General features: G+C 36.2%; 1 protein-coding gene across 4 annotated transcripts in view; it reads right to left on the bottom strand.

The window, feature by feature from the left end:
* Positions 1–1,929: 1,929 nt before the first annotated feature.
* The window catches only part of NBDY (negative regulator of P-body association), a 57,444-nt gene continuing 41,301 nt past the window's right edge, over positions 1,930–18,072 (bottom strand). For all 4 annotated transcript variants that reach the window (XM_061410278.1, XM_061410279.1, XM_061410280.1 and 1 more), the window contains one exon: positions 1,930–2,170. The gene's annotated coding sequence lies outside the window, so the exon portion shown is untranslated. The remainder of the gene's footprint in view (positions 2,171–18,072) is intronic.

Raw genomic sequence — 18,072 nt, 5'->3', positions numbered from 1 at the left:
AATGGATGGTGGTTACAATTGCATATTAACCATGTATAAATGTACAATGGCTGATTCGTGTTGATGTATGGCAAAGACCACATTATTGTAAAGCAATTATCCTCCAATTTAAAAAAATGGTTAGGGACTTCCTTGGTGGTCCAGTGGTTGAGATTCCATGCTTCCACTGTGGGGAGCACAGATTAAATCCCTGGTTGGAGAACTAAGATCCCACATGCCACATGGCATGGTCAAAAACATTTTTTAATTAAAAGAGTTAATTTAAATGAATAAATGATAAATTTTATATTATGTATATTTTATTGCAATTAAAAAAACCCATAGGTATAAAGTCTAAATTCTGTAAAACAATTTACATAAATCCTTGTGATCACCTCTACCTATCACTCCTGTCTGATCTCTCACCACTCCATCTACTTTATAGTTTAGCTAAATTGTTTTTTAATTTGTCAAGTAGGAAATATTTTCTTGCTTAGTGGATATATATATATATATATATATATATATATATATATATACTACTTTTTAATCTGTCTTGTGTGTCTCTTCCTTTTGGGAATTGCCATTTCCTGATTCAGTATGACTCTGGTGAGAATGTCAATCAGGAACCCTACCTTCCTCTCCACAGAGGTAAGAATATAATCTTTAAACTGGCCAATCAGAGCACCCATTCTAGTGGATAGTGATTTGTCCATAAATTCATATGTGATCCAAGCAAGGTCAAACTGAGTACTTTTGGAGCTATTAATATGGGAACTTGGAAAAGAGATTGCTTCTCCTTCTGAGTGTGTGAGCTTAATGTAATATAATTCTGAACGTACTGAGGTACCATCTTTCTCAATATGAAGAAAAAGGCTGAAAATGAAGTAAGCAAAGGAATGCTGAACTGAAAGATGAGGAGAGATCACTGAAGGCAGCTTCAGTATGTAGATCCAGACTTGCTTTATAAATTTGTTTAATTAACTGCCTTTCCTGTTAAACTGCAAGTTATACTGACTACTATCTTACTCACCCTCATATTTCCATAGTTTGTAGCATTTATTACATCATAAATAGTTAAACACCATCTTTTGAAAAACTAAATTATTATGCATGGGGTATGCTCATTGTACAATAATATAAATATTCACCAAAGTTTTTTCTAATATTTTTGTGATTTGATGTATTTAATTTAAATTCGTGGTATGAGGGGGAAGATCTAATCTGTTTTTTCCTCATATGATCAGCCAGATATTCTTTATACAATTTAATGAATGATTCAGCCATTCCTCACTTACTTGACATACTACCTTTAAAGTCTTCTATGTGTCCATTTCTGGGGTTTATATCCTGTTATATTGACTTGTGTACACATTTCTACATAAATAATAGGTTGTTTTAATTATTGCATCATTTTTATATTAATGTACATAAAGATCTCCAAAATTTAACTTTAATTTTTCCTATGATTTATGAAAAATACATGAACAATGTGAAAATACTAAAATTGCTGACTGAAATTTTCCCGTTTTCCTTTTATTTTTTATCATAATTTTTTATTAATGTTTTTAATTAAGATAACCTATTTGTTTAATACTAAGTGTTTTAGAAGTAAATTAGAAAATAGCAAATGAAAAGCATAGCAGCCATCTTGACCAAGAAAGCAGTTAAGATGTAGAAGAATAAGGAATGCCATAGAATAGATAAGATACCATAGAAAAGTTGATAGTAAAGAGAATGTGCTGGGAATTTAATTATTTTTCATATTTCCCCTCAATCCTCCCCCCTCATTCTTCTGGTATTTTCACACTATAAAGAATCAGTGAATGGTAATTCTTAGGAAGAAGGTCATACTTTGATACCAATTTTACTGATGCTTGGAATTACTATGAAACCTTTACTGAAAATTGACAATTTACTAGATCATAGTCATATAGAACTAACAGCAAATGAGAGAAAAACTTTATTGGAAACTTAATGGATTTATAAGAATTCAAAGTTATACAGCAAAGACTGAGTGTCACCAAAAGAGAGCATTGACTGGCTGCTGCAGGACCACCTCACAGGCATTATTTGCTTTGGTGAGGTCACCACAATCCAGGCTGGGGTCTTCAAATTTAGAGATCTACTGGTCATGTCCCAGAATCCATCCAAATTCAGGAGGTGAAATTTTGATGATTATATCATAAGACTGAAAGATATAAAAGAGGACAATTTATTCATTTATATTGAGAAATGCAATAATTATACAGATTAGATATGTCTCTTGAGAAGGTAACACCCCACATTTCCTTCTAGGCAGATTATAAGGGAAGCAAAATTATTAGTGTATTTCTTCATAAACATTAAATCAAAGTCATAAGATGCTGATAACAGGCATATTATTTATACCTGGTGTATTTTATTCTCCAGAAAATCTGTACTTATTTACAGAAATAATACATGTTTATAATTGAACAGTATATAATTTAAACAACCTAAACAAAATTATCCTTGTCACCAAACTTCTACTTTTCTTCAGTTCTATTTCTAAAAGAAATCACAGGTATCAGTTCTTTCTAAATCCTTTTCTATGCATTTAAATGTTCATACAGATAGTACTTACAGTAATATAAAATTTAGACAGTTTGAATATAAATTAGTTCATTCTGCAAATTGTTTTAATTCACTTTAACCACTTAATAAGATATTAATGATTTTTCTTTATCAAAATAGATCTATCTACATATTTCAACAGCTCACAATATTATACTGCATGACAGAATAGTCATTCCTCTCTCAAAAGGAATTTCTATCTTTGAAAATTTTCTTTATAATAAAAAAGCATATTTGTCTATATGTAAGAATTTTCCCATAGATTCCATAAGCAAATTATGTGTCAAAGAGTACACACTTTAAAGTTTTAATGCTGCTAATATAAAAATACACACTCTCATAACCAGTGTATATATCACCACATCCTCCCTAAAACAGATTACATAGATTTTTGATTGTTGCAAATGTGATGTGCTAAAAATGATATCTTGAATTATACTTCAATGATTAATAAGGAAGTTAATTAATTATCATTATTGGTCATTAATATTTTGCCTTCTAAGAACTGTCTGTTCCTTGAACATTTTTCTATCAAGTTATTTGTATTCTGTGTTATATATAAAAGTGTTTTAAGGACTCAAATCAAGATGGTGGAGTAGGAGGATGTGGCCCTCCCCCCATGAACATATCAAAAATACATCTACAAGTGGAAAAAAATGCTCAGTGAAAACTAACTGAAGACCAGCAGAAAGACTCCTGAACAATCAAGGTTGTAAGAAAGAAAGATACATGAAGAATTGGGTAGGAAGGGAAAAGAAATGATCAGATTAGGACTTGTGCCTCTGGGAGAAGATTCAGAGGAAAAGGGAGACTATACAGGCATAGACATTCACTGGAGAGTGAGTAGTTTGAGCAACATATTAGATGACCCACCCCTGGAGTCTGACAAATGGAAGCGCCCCCTTGGCTGACTGGAGGCTCAAGAGTGCTGTGGGAAGCCTTGACTCTCTTTGTGATGAGCACTTGAATGCTTGCTTGCTCCATTGAAGGAGGGAAAGGAAGCAGGAAAGGTTGAATTGAAACCACACAGGTCGTTGACTCATTCCCTGTGACCAATCTGGTGTATGCCCCAGCCTGAATCAAGCAAACACTGTAGCCCCATTTGCCTCACACTCAAGCTCCCCACTAAAGCAAAAGCAGTCAGAAATGAAGAAAGAGCTCAGCTATAAGATGTCACAGTGACTCAGACACTAAGCGTGTCTGAGCAGGGACTGGGCAGCCATTGTGGTTGATAGCACAGGCAGCACATCACAGGAAGACCAGATTGCTGAAAGTGGCCAGACTGCCATACCATACTCTATGCCCTGACCCTTGTTCAGTACCCACACCATTACCTCTTGCCCCAGCACTGCTTTTCTCTGGGGCTAAGGGAGACTGTGCTGGAAAGCAGAAGAATACACACTTCAAGGGAACTGAGGTACTTCAGACTCAACCCTCAGGGCTTCTGTTCCAGCAACCTGAGATCTGACCCAACCCCCAATAGGGTGGTGACAGTCACTGAACAGAGGGAAAGCCCCTCTTCACATCTGCTTTCTGCCTTAGCCCCTGACTCTCCAGCCCCATCTTCTACCACGATGATAGATGCTATTACACCCTGAGAAAAGATGTGACTTATGCTCACATCAAATCTAGCTCTATCACGAAAGTCACTGGGCACACATAGACTCACACATAAGGACATCCCTTCAAGATAATTGTTTTACTTAATTTCACAGAGACAGAGAAGAATAAGCAAATTGAGAAGACAGAGGAATTTTTCTCATTTGAAAAAGAAAAAAAGGAACCAATAAAACAGAAATGAACAATTTATTAGATAAAGAATTCAAAGCATTAGTAATAACAATGCTAACTAAATTATGTAAGAGAATAGATGAGCACAATGAAAATTTTAACAAGGAAGCAGAAAAAAAAAAAAATATATATATATATAATAGGGCAGAAGTAAAGAATAAGGTTTCCCTAGTGACTCAGTGGTAAAGTATCCGCCTGCCAATGAAGAAGACATGGGTTTGATCCCTGGTCTGGGAGGATCCCACATGCTGCAGGACGACTGAGCCTGCATGCCACAACCACTGAGCTTGTACTCTAGCAACCAGAGCCACAACTGTTGAGCCCACATGCTGCAACTACTGAAGCCCATGCACCCTAGAGCCCATACTCTGTAACAAGAGAGGCCATGAAAATGAGAAGCCAGTGCAACATAACAAGAGTAGCCCCCACTCACCACAACTAGAGAAAAGCCTATGAAGCAATGAAGACCTAGCACAAACAAAAATAAATAAATAAAATCATTTTTTAAAGAAGTAAAAATAAAGTAAATAAAAAACACACTAGAAGGAGTGAACAGCAAACTAGGTGATACAGAAGAATGCATACAGAAGAATGCATTCTATCTGAAAGATAGAATATAAATCAGCAGCACAACAGGAAAAAGAAAACTAAATTTTTAAAAATGGAAACTGATTAAGAGATTTTGGGGATAACATCAAGCATACAAACACTCACATTATAGGGGTTCCAGAAAGAGAAGAGATAGATAAGGGGGTAAAAATACATTTAATAAAATTATAGCAGAAAATTTCCAAAACCTGGAAAAGGAAAAATATTCAGGTACAGGAAAACAAAGATTGAACCCAAACAGACCCACAGCAAGACACAGTCATAATCAAAATGGCTAAAGTCAAAGATAAATAATTATAGGTCATGGGGTGAATGAAACTGTTGGAAGATCTTGCTGGAGGCCCCTTCTTTCTCTCTACCCCTGGAATATGCATCCACGTGTCATCCCTCCACTAGAAGCTCCTTCAAGGATATGGTCTTGTGAGCATAATATGTTTTGGGGACTATCTGGATGACCTATATACAGGAGTGAACCCAATTAAAACCTTTATATACATTATAAAATTCTGGCAGCCAGTGTGGTCTGTTCATCATGTAGTGCCCAAGACAAGCCTCATATGTACTGCTGCAGTGACCTTGATAAAGGCTATACAGATGGCTGACAAAATGACAGAGTAGAAGGACATAAGCAACACCTTCTCATTAAAACATGAAAATCACAACTAATTGCTAAAGAACAATCGATAAAAAAACACAGGAATCTACCAAAAATTGGTACCCAGTATCCAAACACAACACAGAAGTGGCAATGAGACAGAGTGAAAGTCCTGAGCCACACATCAGGATTCCCAGCCTGGGGTTGGGTCAACAAGAGAAGGAGACCCCAGAGAATCTGGCTTTGATGGACAGTGAGGGTGATCACAGGAATTCCACGGGACAGGAAGAAAGAAAAACCGCACTATTGGAGGGGGAAAACAAGACCCTGTGAGCATCAGGACACATGGGCAAAAATCAGTGACCTCATAAGAGACTAGATCACACCTACCTGTTAGTATCGGAGGGTCTGCTGTGGAGCTGGGGGTGGCTGTGGCTCACTGCAGGGACAAAGACACTGGTAGACAACAGTTCGGGAAAGTACTCATTGGTACAAGCCTTCCTGCAGAACACCATTTTCTACTCAAGACTTAGCCTCACTTAACAGCCTGTAAGCTTCAGTGCTGGGATGTTCCAGGCCAAACAACCAACAGGGAGGGAACAGAGTCCCACATATCAGCTTACAGGCTGGGTAAAGCCTTCCTGAGCAGAGCTCTGCCAACCAGAGAGACAGGACCCAGCTCCAACCACCAGCAGGAAGGAACCAGATCCTCTCACCAAGAAGCCTGCAAAAGGCCCTTAGATAGCCTCATCCAACAGTCCAACAGCTTGCAGAAAAGAAACTGCAATCACAGAAAGTTAGACAAAAAGAGATGAACGAGGAATATATCCCAAATGAAGGAACAAGATAAAACCCCAGAAGAACAACAAAATGAAGTGGAAATAGGCAATATGCTGAAATATAATCCAGAGTAATGATAGTGAAGATAATCCAAAATCTCAGGAAAAGAATGGAGGTACAGATTATGAAGATGCAAAAAATGTTTAACAAAGATGCAGAAGGACTAAAAGCAAACAAAGGAAACTATGAGCAAAGTGAAAAGACAACCCTCAGAACGGGAGAAAATAATAGCAAATGAAACAACTAACAAAGGGTTAATTTCCAAAATATACAAGCAGCTCATACAACTCAATACCAGAAAAATACACAACCCAATCAAAAAGTGGGAAAAAGACCTAAACAGACATCTCTCCAAAGAAGACATACAGATGGCTAACAAACACATGAAGAGATGTTCAACATTGCTCATTATTAGAGAAATGCAAATCAAAACTACAATTAGATATCACCTCACACCAGTTAGAATGGCCCTCATCAAAAAGTCTACAAACAGTAAATGCTGGAAAGGGTGTGGAGAAAAGTGAACACTCTTGTACTGTTGGTTGGAATGTAAATTGATACAACCACTATGGAAGATGGCATGGAGATTCCTTAAAAAACTAGGAATAAAACCACCATATGATCCAGCAATCCCACTCCTAGGCATATACCCTGAGGAAAACAAAATTGAAATAGACACATGTATCCCACTGTTCACTGCAGTACTATTTACAATAGCTAGAACATGGAAACAACCTAGATGTCCATCAACAGATGATGGATAAAGAAGTTGTGGTATATATACACAATGGAATATTACTCAGCCATAAAAAGGAATGCATTTGAGTCAGTTCTAATGAGGTGGATGAACCTGGAACCTATTATACATAGTGAAGTGAGTCAGAAAGAGAAAGATAAATACCATATTCTAACACATATATACAGAATCTAGAAAAATGGTACTGAATAATTTATTTACAGGGCAACAGTGGAGAAACAGACATAGAGAATAGATTTATGGACATGGGGAGAGGGGAGGAGAGGGTGAGATGTATGGAAAGAGTAACATGGAAACTTACATTACCATATGTAATACAGATAGCCAACAGGAATTTGCTGTATGGCTCAGGAAACTCAAACAGGGGCTCTTTATCAACCTAGAGGGGTGGGATGGGGAGGGAGATGGGAGGGAGTTTCAAAGGGAGGGGATATATGTATACCTATGGCTGATTCGTGTTGAGGTTTGACAGAAAATTCTGTAAAGCAATTATCCTTCAATAAAAATAAATAAAAAACAAAGAAAGAGATGAACAATACAATAGTTAAATTAAAAATACACTAGAAAGAATCAATATCAGAGGAACTGAGGGAGAAGAACAGAAAAACAGTGAGCTGGAAGATAGAATGGTGGAAACAACTGCTGTGGAACAGAATAAAGAATGAGAAAAAGATAACGACAGTCTAAGAGACCTCTAGGACAACATTAAATGTATGAACATTTGCATTATAGGGATCCCAGAAAGAGAACAGAGAGAGAAATGACTTGAAAAAAATACTTGGAGAGATAATAGCTGAAAACTTTCCCCACATGGGAAAGGAAACAGTTACCCAGGTACAAGAAGCACAGAGAACCTCAGGCAGGATAAACTGAAGGAGGAACAGAGAGTTACATTTTAATCAAACTGACAAAAATTAAAAACAAAGAAGATATTAAAAGCAACAAAGGAAAAGCAACAAATACCATGTCAGGGAACTCCATAAGGTAATCAGCTGATTTCCCAGTAGGAACTTTGCAGGTCAAAGGGAATGGCATGGCATATTTAAAGTGATGAAAGGAAGAACCTACAAACCAAGAATACTCTACCTAGCAAGGCTCATATTAAGATGCAACAGAGAACTCAAAGTTTATAGACAAGAAAAAGTTAAGAGAATTCAGCAACACCAGACTATGTTTGCAACAAATGCTAAAGGAAATTCTGTAAGTAGAAAAGAAAAGTCCACTACAAAAAGCAAGACCATTACAAATAAAAAAGTTGATGGATAAAGACAAGAATAAAGGTAGGAAATGAACTACACAAAAATATGATATAAAAACAAGCAATTGTGAGGAGAGTACAAATGCAGGATACTGGAAATGTATTTAAAATTAAAACACACAGAAAGAATATCATCAAAAAAATCTACAAATAATTAATGCTGGAGAGGATGTGGAGAAAAGGGAACACTCTTGCAATGTTGGTAAGAATATATATAAACTGATACAGCCACAATGGAAAAAAGTATGTGAGTTCCTTAGAAAAGTATCATATGACTCAGAAATCCCACTACCAGGCATATACCCTGCTGCTGCTGCTGCTGCTAAGTCACTTCAGTCGTGTCTGACTCTGTGCGACCCCATAGATGGCAGCTCATCAGGCTCCCCTGTCCCAGGGATTCTCCAGGCAAGAACACTGGAGTGGGTTGCCATTTCCTTCTCCTGTGCATGAAAAGTGAAAAGTGAAAGTGAAGTCGCTCAGTCGTGTCTGACTCTTAACGACCCCATGGACTGCAGCCTACCAGGCTCCTCCATCCATGGGATTTTCCAGGCAAGAGTACTGGAGTGGGTTGCCATTTTCTTCTCCACATATACCCTGAGAAAACCACAATTCAAACAGACATATGTGCTGTAGTGTTTATTGCAGCACTATTTACAATAGCCAAGACATGAAAGTAACACAGATGTAAATTGACAGATGAATGGATAAAGAAGTTGTGGTACATATATACAGTGGAATATCACTCAGCCATAAAAAGGAATAAATGTGAATCAGTTGAACTGAGATGGGTGAACATATAGCCTGTTACACAGAATGAAGGAAGTCAGAAAGAAAAAAACAAACAAACAAATATCATATAGTAAAGCATACATGTAGAATCTAGAAAACAGTACTGATGAACCTATCTGCATGGAAGGAATCGAGACACAGATGTAGCAAACAGACTTGTGGACACAATGGGGGAGGGAAAGAACAGGACAAATTGAGAAAGTAGCATTGACACATATGCAATACCGTGTGTAAAATAGATAGTTAATGGGAAGCTGCTGCTGCTAAGTAGCTTCAGTTGTGTCTGACTCTGTGCGACCCCATAGACAGCAGCCCACCAGGCTCCCCCATCCCTGGGATTCTCCAGGTAAGAATATTGGAGTGGGTTGCCATGCCTTTCTACAGGGGATCTCCCCCACTCAGGGATCAAATCTGGGTCTTCTGCATCTTCTGCATTGCAGAAGTTATATATATATAGTTAAGTCTCATTTTCATTGTTGTATGTTAGAAACCAACACAGTATTGTAAAGCAATTATCCTTAATTAAAAAATAAATTAAAGACCAATAATTTAAAACAATCCTGTTTATATATCGACTGCTATATTAATACTTTATGGTAACCCAAACTGAAAATCCACACTAGATATAAATACGAAAAAGAAAACAAACACTCTAACACTCTAAACACAAAACCAAGTTTAATCATCAAATCAAAACAGAAGAGAACAAAAGAGGAAGGGAAGAAAAAGACCTACAAAATAAATTGAAAAAAATTAACAAACCTAACAAAATGGCAATGCAAACATATATATTTAAAAAAGGTGGTAGAAACATACCTATCAATAAATACCTTAAATGTAAATAGATTAAATGTTCATCAAAATACACAGACTGTCTGAATAGATACAAAAACAAGACCCATATATATGCTGTCATAAGACAAAATAAACCTTAAAATAAACTTGTAAGAGACAAAGAAGGAAACTACATAAAAATCAAGGGGTCAATTCAAGAAGATTGTAAATTGAAAACATATATGCACCCAACATGGACTTTCCCAGTGGCTCAACATAAAGAATCCATCTGCAATGTAGAAGATGCAGGAGACCTGGATTTGATACGTGGGTGGGAGAGATCCCCTGGAGAAAGGCATGGCAACCCACTCCAGTATTCTTACCTGGAGAATCCCATGGACAGAAGAGCCTGGCAGCCTACAGTCCGTAGGATCACAAAGAATCAGACATGACTGAAGTAACTGAGCATGCGTGCATGCACCCAACATAGAATCCCTATGTATGAGGTAAAAGCTAACAGTCATTAAATAAGAAGTCAACAGTAACATAATAATAGTGGCACTTTTGTCTTTAACATCCCACTTTCATCAATGGAAGATCAGTCACACAGAAGATCAACAAGAAAACACAGGCTTCAAATAACATATTAGATCAGATGTACTTAATTGATATTTATAGGATATTGCATCTAAAAGCAGAGGGATACACTTTCTTCTCAATTGTACACAGAACATTCTCCTGGATAGATCACATCTTGGGACACAAATCAAGCATTGGTAAATTTAAGAAAGTTGAAATCATTTAAAAATATTTATTTATTTATTTTATATATGATAATTAAAATAGTGTGATGGTTTTGCCATATATCAGTATGAATTAGCCATAGGTATACATGTGTCTCTGCCATCCTGAACCGCCTCCACCTCCCTTCCAACCCTATCCTTCCAGGTTGTCACAGAGCACCAGCTTAGGGTGCCCTGCTTCACACATCAAACTCACACTGGTCATATATTTTACATATTGTAATGTCTATGTTTCAATGCTATTCTCTCAAATCATCCCACACTCTCCTTCTACCACTGAGCTTTTGCACAAAGAAGGAAACTATAAGCAAAGTGAAAAGGCAGCCCTCAGAATAGCAGACAATAATAGCAAATGAAACAACTGACAAAGAATTAATCTCCAAAATATACAAGCAGCTCATGCAGCTCAATACCAGAAAAATGAACAACCCAAGCAAAAGGTGAGCAGAAGACCTAAACAGACATTTCTCCAAAGAATACACACAAATGGCTAATAAACACATGAAAGGATGCTCAACATCACTCATTATTAGAGAACTGCAAATCGAAACCACAATGAGGAATCATCTCACACTGGTCAGAATGGCCATAATCAAAAAGTCTACAAATAATAAATGATGGAGAGGGTGTGGAGAAAAGGGAACACTTTTACACTGTTGGTGGCAATATAAACTGATAAAATCACTATGGAGAACAGTATGGAGATTCCTTAAAAAATTAGGAATAAAACTACCATATGACCCAGCAATCCCACTACTGGGCATATACCCTGAGGAAACCAGAATTGAAAAAGACATATGTGCCCCAATGTTCATTCCAGCACTATTTACAAAAGCTAGGACATGCAAGCAACCTAGATGTCCATTGGCAGGTGAATAGATAAGGAAGCTGTGGTACATATATACAATGGAATATTACTTAGCTCTACAATGAAATTCATTTGAGTTAATTCTAATGACGTGGATGAACATAGAGCCTATTATACAGAGTGAAATACGTCAGAAAGAGAAAGACAAAAACCATATATTAACACATATATATGAAATCTAGAAAGGTGGTACCGATGATCCTACTTACAGGGCAGCAAAGGAGACACAGATGTAAAGAAAAGTCTTTTAGACTCAGTGGGAAAATTGAAATCTTATCAAGAATCTTTTTCTGATCACAGAATTATTGAGATTAGAAATCAACTGCAAGGAAAAAGAAACTGTAAAAACTACAATTACGTGGAGGGGAAGCAATATACAACTAAACAACCAATGGATCATTGAAGAAATCAAAGGAAATTTTTTAAAATACACAGAGACAAAAGAAAATGAAAGCACAATGATCCAAAACCTATGGGATGTGGCAAAGCAGTTCTAACAGGGAAGTTTATAGAAATACAACCTTACTTCAGGAAACAAGAAAAATCTCAAATAAACAACCTAACCTTATGCCTAAAGATACTAGGGGAAGAGAAAAAAAACAAAACCCCAAAATAGTAAAAGGAAAGAAATCATAAAGATTAGAGAAGAGATCAAAGAAATAGAGATGGAGAAAACAATAGAAAATTTCAATGAAACTACAGTCTGACTCTGAAAAGATAAACAAAACTGATAAACCTATAGCCAGATTTACTGAGAAAAGAGGGAGAGGCCTCAAATCAGTAACATTAGAAATGAAAAAGGAGAAACTACGATGGACATCACAGAAATACAAAGGATCATAAGAGATACTATAAGTAACTGTAAGTCAATAAAATGGACAACCAGGAAAAAAAAGGACAGATTCTTAGAATGGTACAGTCTCCCAAGATGGAACCAAGAAGAACTAGAAAATATGAACAGACCAATCACAAGTACTGATATTGAAAATATGACTTTAATCAGACACCATGATGAAGTGGAATTTTCCTCAGGGATACAAAGATTTTTCAATATTTTCAAATCAACCAGTGTGATATACTGTATGAATAAACTGAAAAGCAAAAACCATACGATCATGCAAATAGATAGAGAAAAACCTTTTGACAAAATTCAACACCCAGTTATGATAAACTCTCTATAAAGTGGACATAGAGGAAACCTACCTCAACATAATAAAGGCCATATATGACAAACCTACAGCTAGCATTATATTCAATGGTGAAAAGCTGAAAGCATTTCCTCCAAGATGAGGAACAAGACAAGAATGACCACCCACATCAGTTTTATTCAACAGTTTTGGAAGTCCTTGCCAAGGGAATCAGAGAAAAAGAAGAAATAAAAGCATTGCAAATTGGAAAATCAGAAGTAATACTGTCACTGTTTGTTGAAGGCTTTAAACTATGCATAGAAAATCCCAAAAGTTGGCACCAGAAAACTAGTGGAGTTCACCAGTGAACTGAGTAAAGCTGCAGGATTTAAAATTAATACAGACAAGTCTGTTGCTTTTCTATACACTAACAAGGAAAGATCAGACAGAGAAATAAAAGAAACAACCACATTTACCATCACATCAAAAACAGTAAAATGTCTAGGATTAAACCAATCTAATGAGGCAAAGGCCAGTACTCTGAAAACTATAAGACCCCAATGAAAGAAACTAAAGATGACACAAGCAAATGAAAAGATATACCATGCTCCTGAATCAGAAAAAACAATATTGTCAAAATAATTATACTACCCAAAACAATTTACAGAATCATTATAATCCCTATCAAATTATCAATGGCATTTTTCACAGAACTGGAATAAAAACATCAAAATTTGTATGAAGATATGAAAGACTCTGCAGAGCCAAAGTAATCTTAAGAATGAAAATCAGAGCTGGAGGAAATCAGGCTCCCCAACTTCAGACTCTACTACAAAGCTACAGCTATCAAAAGAGTTTGGTACTGACATAGAAACAGAAAAATAGATTAATGGAACAAACAGAAAGCTGAAAATAAAATCACACATCTATGGCCAATTAATCCATGACAAAGGAGGTTAAGAATATACAATGCAGAAAAGACAATCTCTTAAATAAGTGCTGGAAAAACTGTACAGCTACATGTAAAAGAATAAAATTAGAACACTCACTAACACCCTAATAAACTCAAAATGAAATAAAGACCTAAAGGTTGGGTGGAATATTATAAAACTCTTAGAAGCAAACCCAAGCAAAACACTCTTTAACATAAACTGCAGTAATATCTTGGTGAACCCGCCTCCTAGAAAAAGAAAAAGAAAAATGAAAAGAAACAATTTGGACCTCATTAAACTCAGGAACTTTTGCAGATAGGGAAATCATTAACAAACTGAAAAGGAAAACCAAAGAATGGAAGAAATATTTGCAAATGAAGCAACTAACAGGGATTATTCTCTAAAATTTACAAAGAGCTCATGGGGCTCAATAAATCTGATACACAGACAACTCAGTTTAAAAAAAAAAAGAGCAGATGACCTAAATAGATATTTCTGCAAAGAACACATATAGATGGCCAAGAAGCACAGAAAAAATGCTTAACATCACTAACAGTTAGAGAAATGCAAACCAAAACTACAATGAGAAAAATACCATTTATAGTTTGATAGGGTTTGCATTGTATCTGTAGATTGCTTTGGGTAGTATAGTCATTTTTACAATATTGATTCTTTTGATCCAAGAACATGGTGTATCTTTCCATCTGTTAGTGTTGTCTTCTATTTCTTTCATCAGTATCTTATAGTTTTCTGCATACAGGTCTTTAGGTAGGTTTATTCCTAGGTATTTTATTCTTTTGTAGAAATGGTGAATTAGATTGTTTCCTTAATTTCTCTTTCTGATTTTTCATTGTTAGTGTATAGGAAACAAGGGATTTCTGTGCATTAATTTTGTATCTAGTGATTTTACTACATTCACTGGTTAGATCTAGTAATTTTTTGGTTTCCTTCATCTTTAGGATTTTCTATGTGGAGAAGGTAATGGCACCCCACTCCAGTACTCTTGCCTGGAAAATCCCATGGATGGAGGAGCCTAGTGGCCTGCAGTCCATGGGGTCGCTAAGAGTCGGACACGACTGAGCAACTTCACTTTCACTTTTTGTTTTCATGCATTGCAGAAAGAAATGGCAACCCACTCTAGTATTCTTGCCTGGATAATCCCAGGGATGGGGGGGTGGGGGGAGGGGGCTGGTGGGCTGCCGCCTATGGGGTGGCACAGAGACGGACATGACTAAAGCGACTTAGCAACAGCAGCAGCATGTATAGTATTATGTCATCTGCACACAGTGAGAGTTTTACTTCTTTTCCAATCTGGCTTCCTCTTATTCTTTTTCTTCTCTGATTGCTATGGCTAGGACTTCCAAAATAGAACTACAACAATTTTTTTTTTCACAATTTGTATGGAAAAACACAAGACCCTAAATGAAGTAAGGCATCCTGCAGTTCATGGGGTCACAAAAAGTCAGACAAGACTGAGCAAATGAACAACAACAACAATGCCACAGCAGTCTTGAGAAAGAAAAACAGAGCTGAAAGAATCAACTCTCCTGACTTCAGACTATACTACAAAGCTAAAGTCATCAAGACAGTATGGTACTGGCACAAAAACAGAAATATACACCAATGGAACAAGATAGAAAACCCAGAGATAAACACGCACTTATGGGCACCTTATCTTTGACAAAGGAGGCAAGATCATACAATTGAGAAAAGACAGCCTCTTCAGTAAGTGGTGCTGGGAAAACTGGACAGCTACATGTAAAAGAATGAAACTAGAACTTCCTAATATTACACCATACACAAATATAAGGCCAGAAACTATGAAGCTCTTAGAAGAAAACATAGGCCATACATTCCTTGACATAAATCATGCCAAGATTCTTTATGACCCACCTTCTAGAGTAATGGAAATAAAAATAAAGATAAACAAATGGGACCTAATTAAACTTAAAAGCTTTTGCACAGCAAAAGAAACTATGAACAAGGTAGAAACACAACCCTCAGAATACGAGAATAGCAAATGAAAGAACTGACAAAGGATTAATCTCCAAAACATACAAGCAGCTCATGCATCTCAATACCAGGATAACAAACAACCCAATAAAAAAGTAGGCAAAATCCCTAAGCAGATAAGCAGACATTTATCCAAAGAAGACATACAAAGGGCTAATAAATGCATGAAAAGATATTATTAAAGAAATGCAAATCAAAACTACAATGAGGTATCACTTTACACCAATAAAACTGAGAATAAAACTACCATATGAACCAACAGTCCCAGTACCGGAAATATACACTGAGGAAACCATAATTGAAAAAGACACATGTACCTCAATGTTCATCAAAGCACTATTTACAATAGCTAGGACATGGAAGCAACTTAGATGTCTACTGACAAATGAATGGACAAAGAGGCTGTGGTACATACATATACAATGGAGTATTACGCAGTCATAAAAGAATGCATTTGAGTCAGTTTTTTTTTTTTTTTTTTTTTTTACTGTTAAACTTTATTGTTAAAAGCAATACAAGTTTGGCAAAAAATGATAAATTACATGGTTACTTAAAAAAAGGAATGAATGACATTCTTACCATCCAGTCATAAGCATTAGTGGCACATCCATACACAATCTCATAGGCATTTCAGATGCTCATCCCTGTCTCTAGAGTTAAAAACACTGGGTACCCTCAGGGACTGCCATTGAAAACCAAGCTTCTTGATAAAGAAAGCAAAATATAATAGGAAGTAAAGAATTAAACAGAAACTCAAAGACACTGGCATTCAGGGCCAGTCAGTTTTAATGAAGTGGATGACATAGAGCTTATTATACAGAGTGAAGTAAGTCAGAAAGTGAAAAAGAAATATTGTATATTAACACATATATGTGGAGTCTAGAAATATGGTACTCATGAACATATTTCCATGGCAGGAATGGAGACACAGACTTAGAGAACAGATTTTTGGACAGAAAGGAGGAAGGAGAGGGTAGGACAAATAAAGAGTAGCATTGAAACATATACTTTACTATATGTAAAATAGATAGCCAGTGGGAATTTGCTGTATGACCCAGGGAGCTCAAACCTGGTGCTCTGTGACAAACTAGATGGGTGGTATAGGGTGGGAGGTGAGTGGGAGGTTCAAGAGGAAGGGGACATATGTAGGCCTATGACTGAAACATGTTGATGTATGGCAGTAAACTACACCATATTGTACAGCAATTATGCCCCAATTAAAAATCAATAAATTAAAAAAAAAAAAAACAACTACAATGACATATCACCTCACAACAGTCAGAATGACCATCATTAAAAAGTCTACATCAATAAATGCTGGAGAGGGTGTGGTCAAAAGGGAACCTTCTTTTGCTGCTGGAGGGGATATAAACTGGTTCAGCCACAGTAGAGAATAATATGGAAGTTCCTCAAAAAACTAAAAACAGAGCCAACACATACTATTGCAATTGCACTCTTAGGCATATACCCAGAGAAAAACATGGTTCGGAAGGATACATCCACACAATGTTCTTTGCAGCCCCGATATGGAAACAACCTAAATGTCTACCAGCAGACGTATGGATAAAGAAGATGTAATACACATATACAAGGGGATACTACTTAGCCATTAAAAAGCACAAAATAATGCCATTTTAAGAAACAAGACCTGGAGATTATCATACTAAATAAAGTAAGTCAGCCTGAAAAAGACAAATATATATTAGTATTATTGCTTACATGTAGAATCTTAAAAAAATGATACAAATGAACTTATTTATGAAACAGAAACACACTCACAGACTTAGAGAACAACATTATAGTTACCAGGGGGAGAGGGTGCAGGGCAGGGATAGATTGGGCATTTGGGATTGACATGTACACACTACTATATATAAAATAGATAACCAACAAGCACCTACTGTATAGCACAAGGAATGCTGCTGAATATTCTGTAATAACCTAAATGGGGGAAAATGAAAAATAATAACTGCATGTTTATATATAACTGAATCACTTTGCTATCCAACTGAAACACAACATTGTTAATCAACTATGCTTCAATATAAAATAAAAGTTTGTAAAAAGGAAAAAAAAGAAGAAAAATTATAAAGGTAGCAAGAGAAAAAAATAGATTTATATACAAGGGAACCCCTCATAAGGCTATCAGGTGATTTTTCTGCACAAACTTTACATGGTGGAAAGGAGTGGCATGAAATACTTAAAGTGCTAAAATGAAAAAAAACCTGCAACCTAGGATTATCTACCCAGCAAGATTATGATTTAGAACTGAAAAAGAGATAAAGAACTTCTCTGAGAAGAAATAAATAAGACTTCTTCTATACTAAACCCACCTTACAAGA

The sequence above is a fragment of the Bos javanicus genome, chromosome X (assembly GCF_032452875.1).
Source record: "Bos javanicus breed banteng chromosome X, ARS-OSU_banteng_1.0, whole genome shotgun sequence".
In the NCBI taxonomy this organism is placed as follows: Eukaryota; Metazoa; Chordata; class Mammalia; order Artiodactyla; family Bovidae; genus Bos; species Bos javanicus.
Note: the sequence above shows the minus strand (reverse complement) of the source record. Positions and strands in the feature narration are given on the sequence as shown.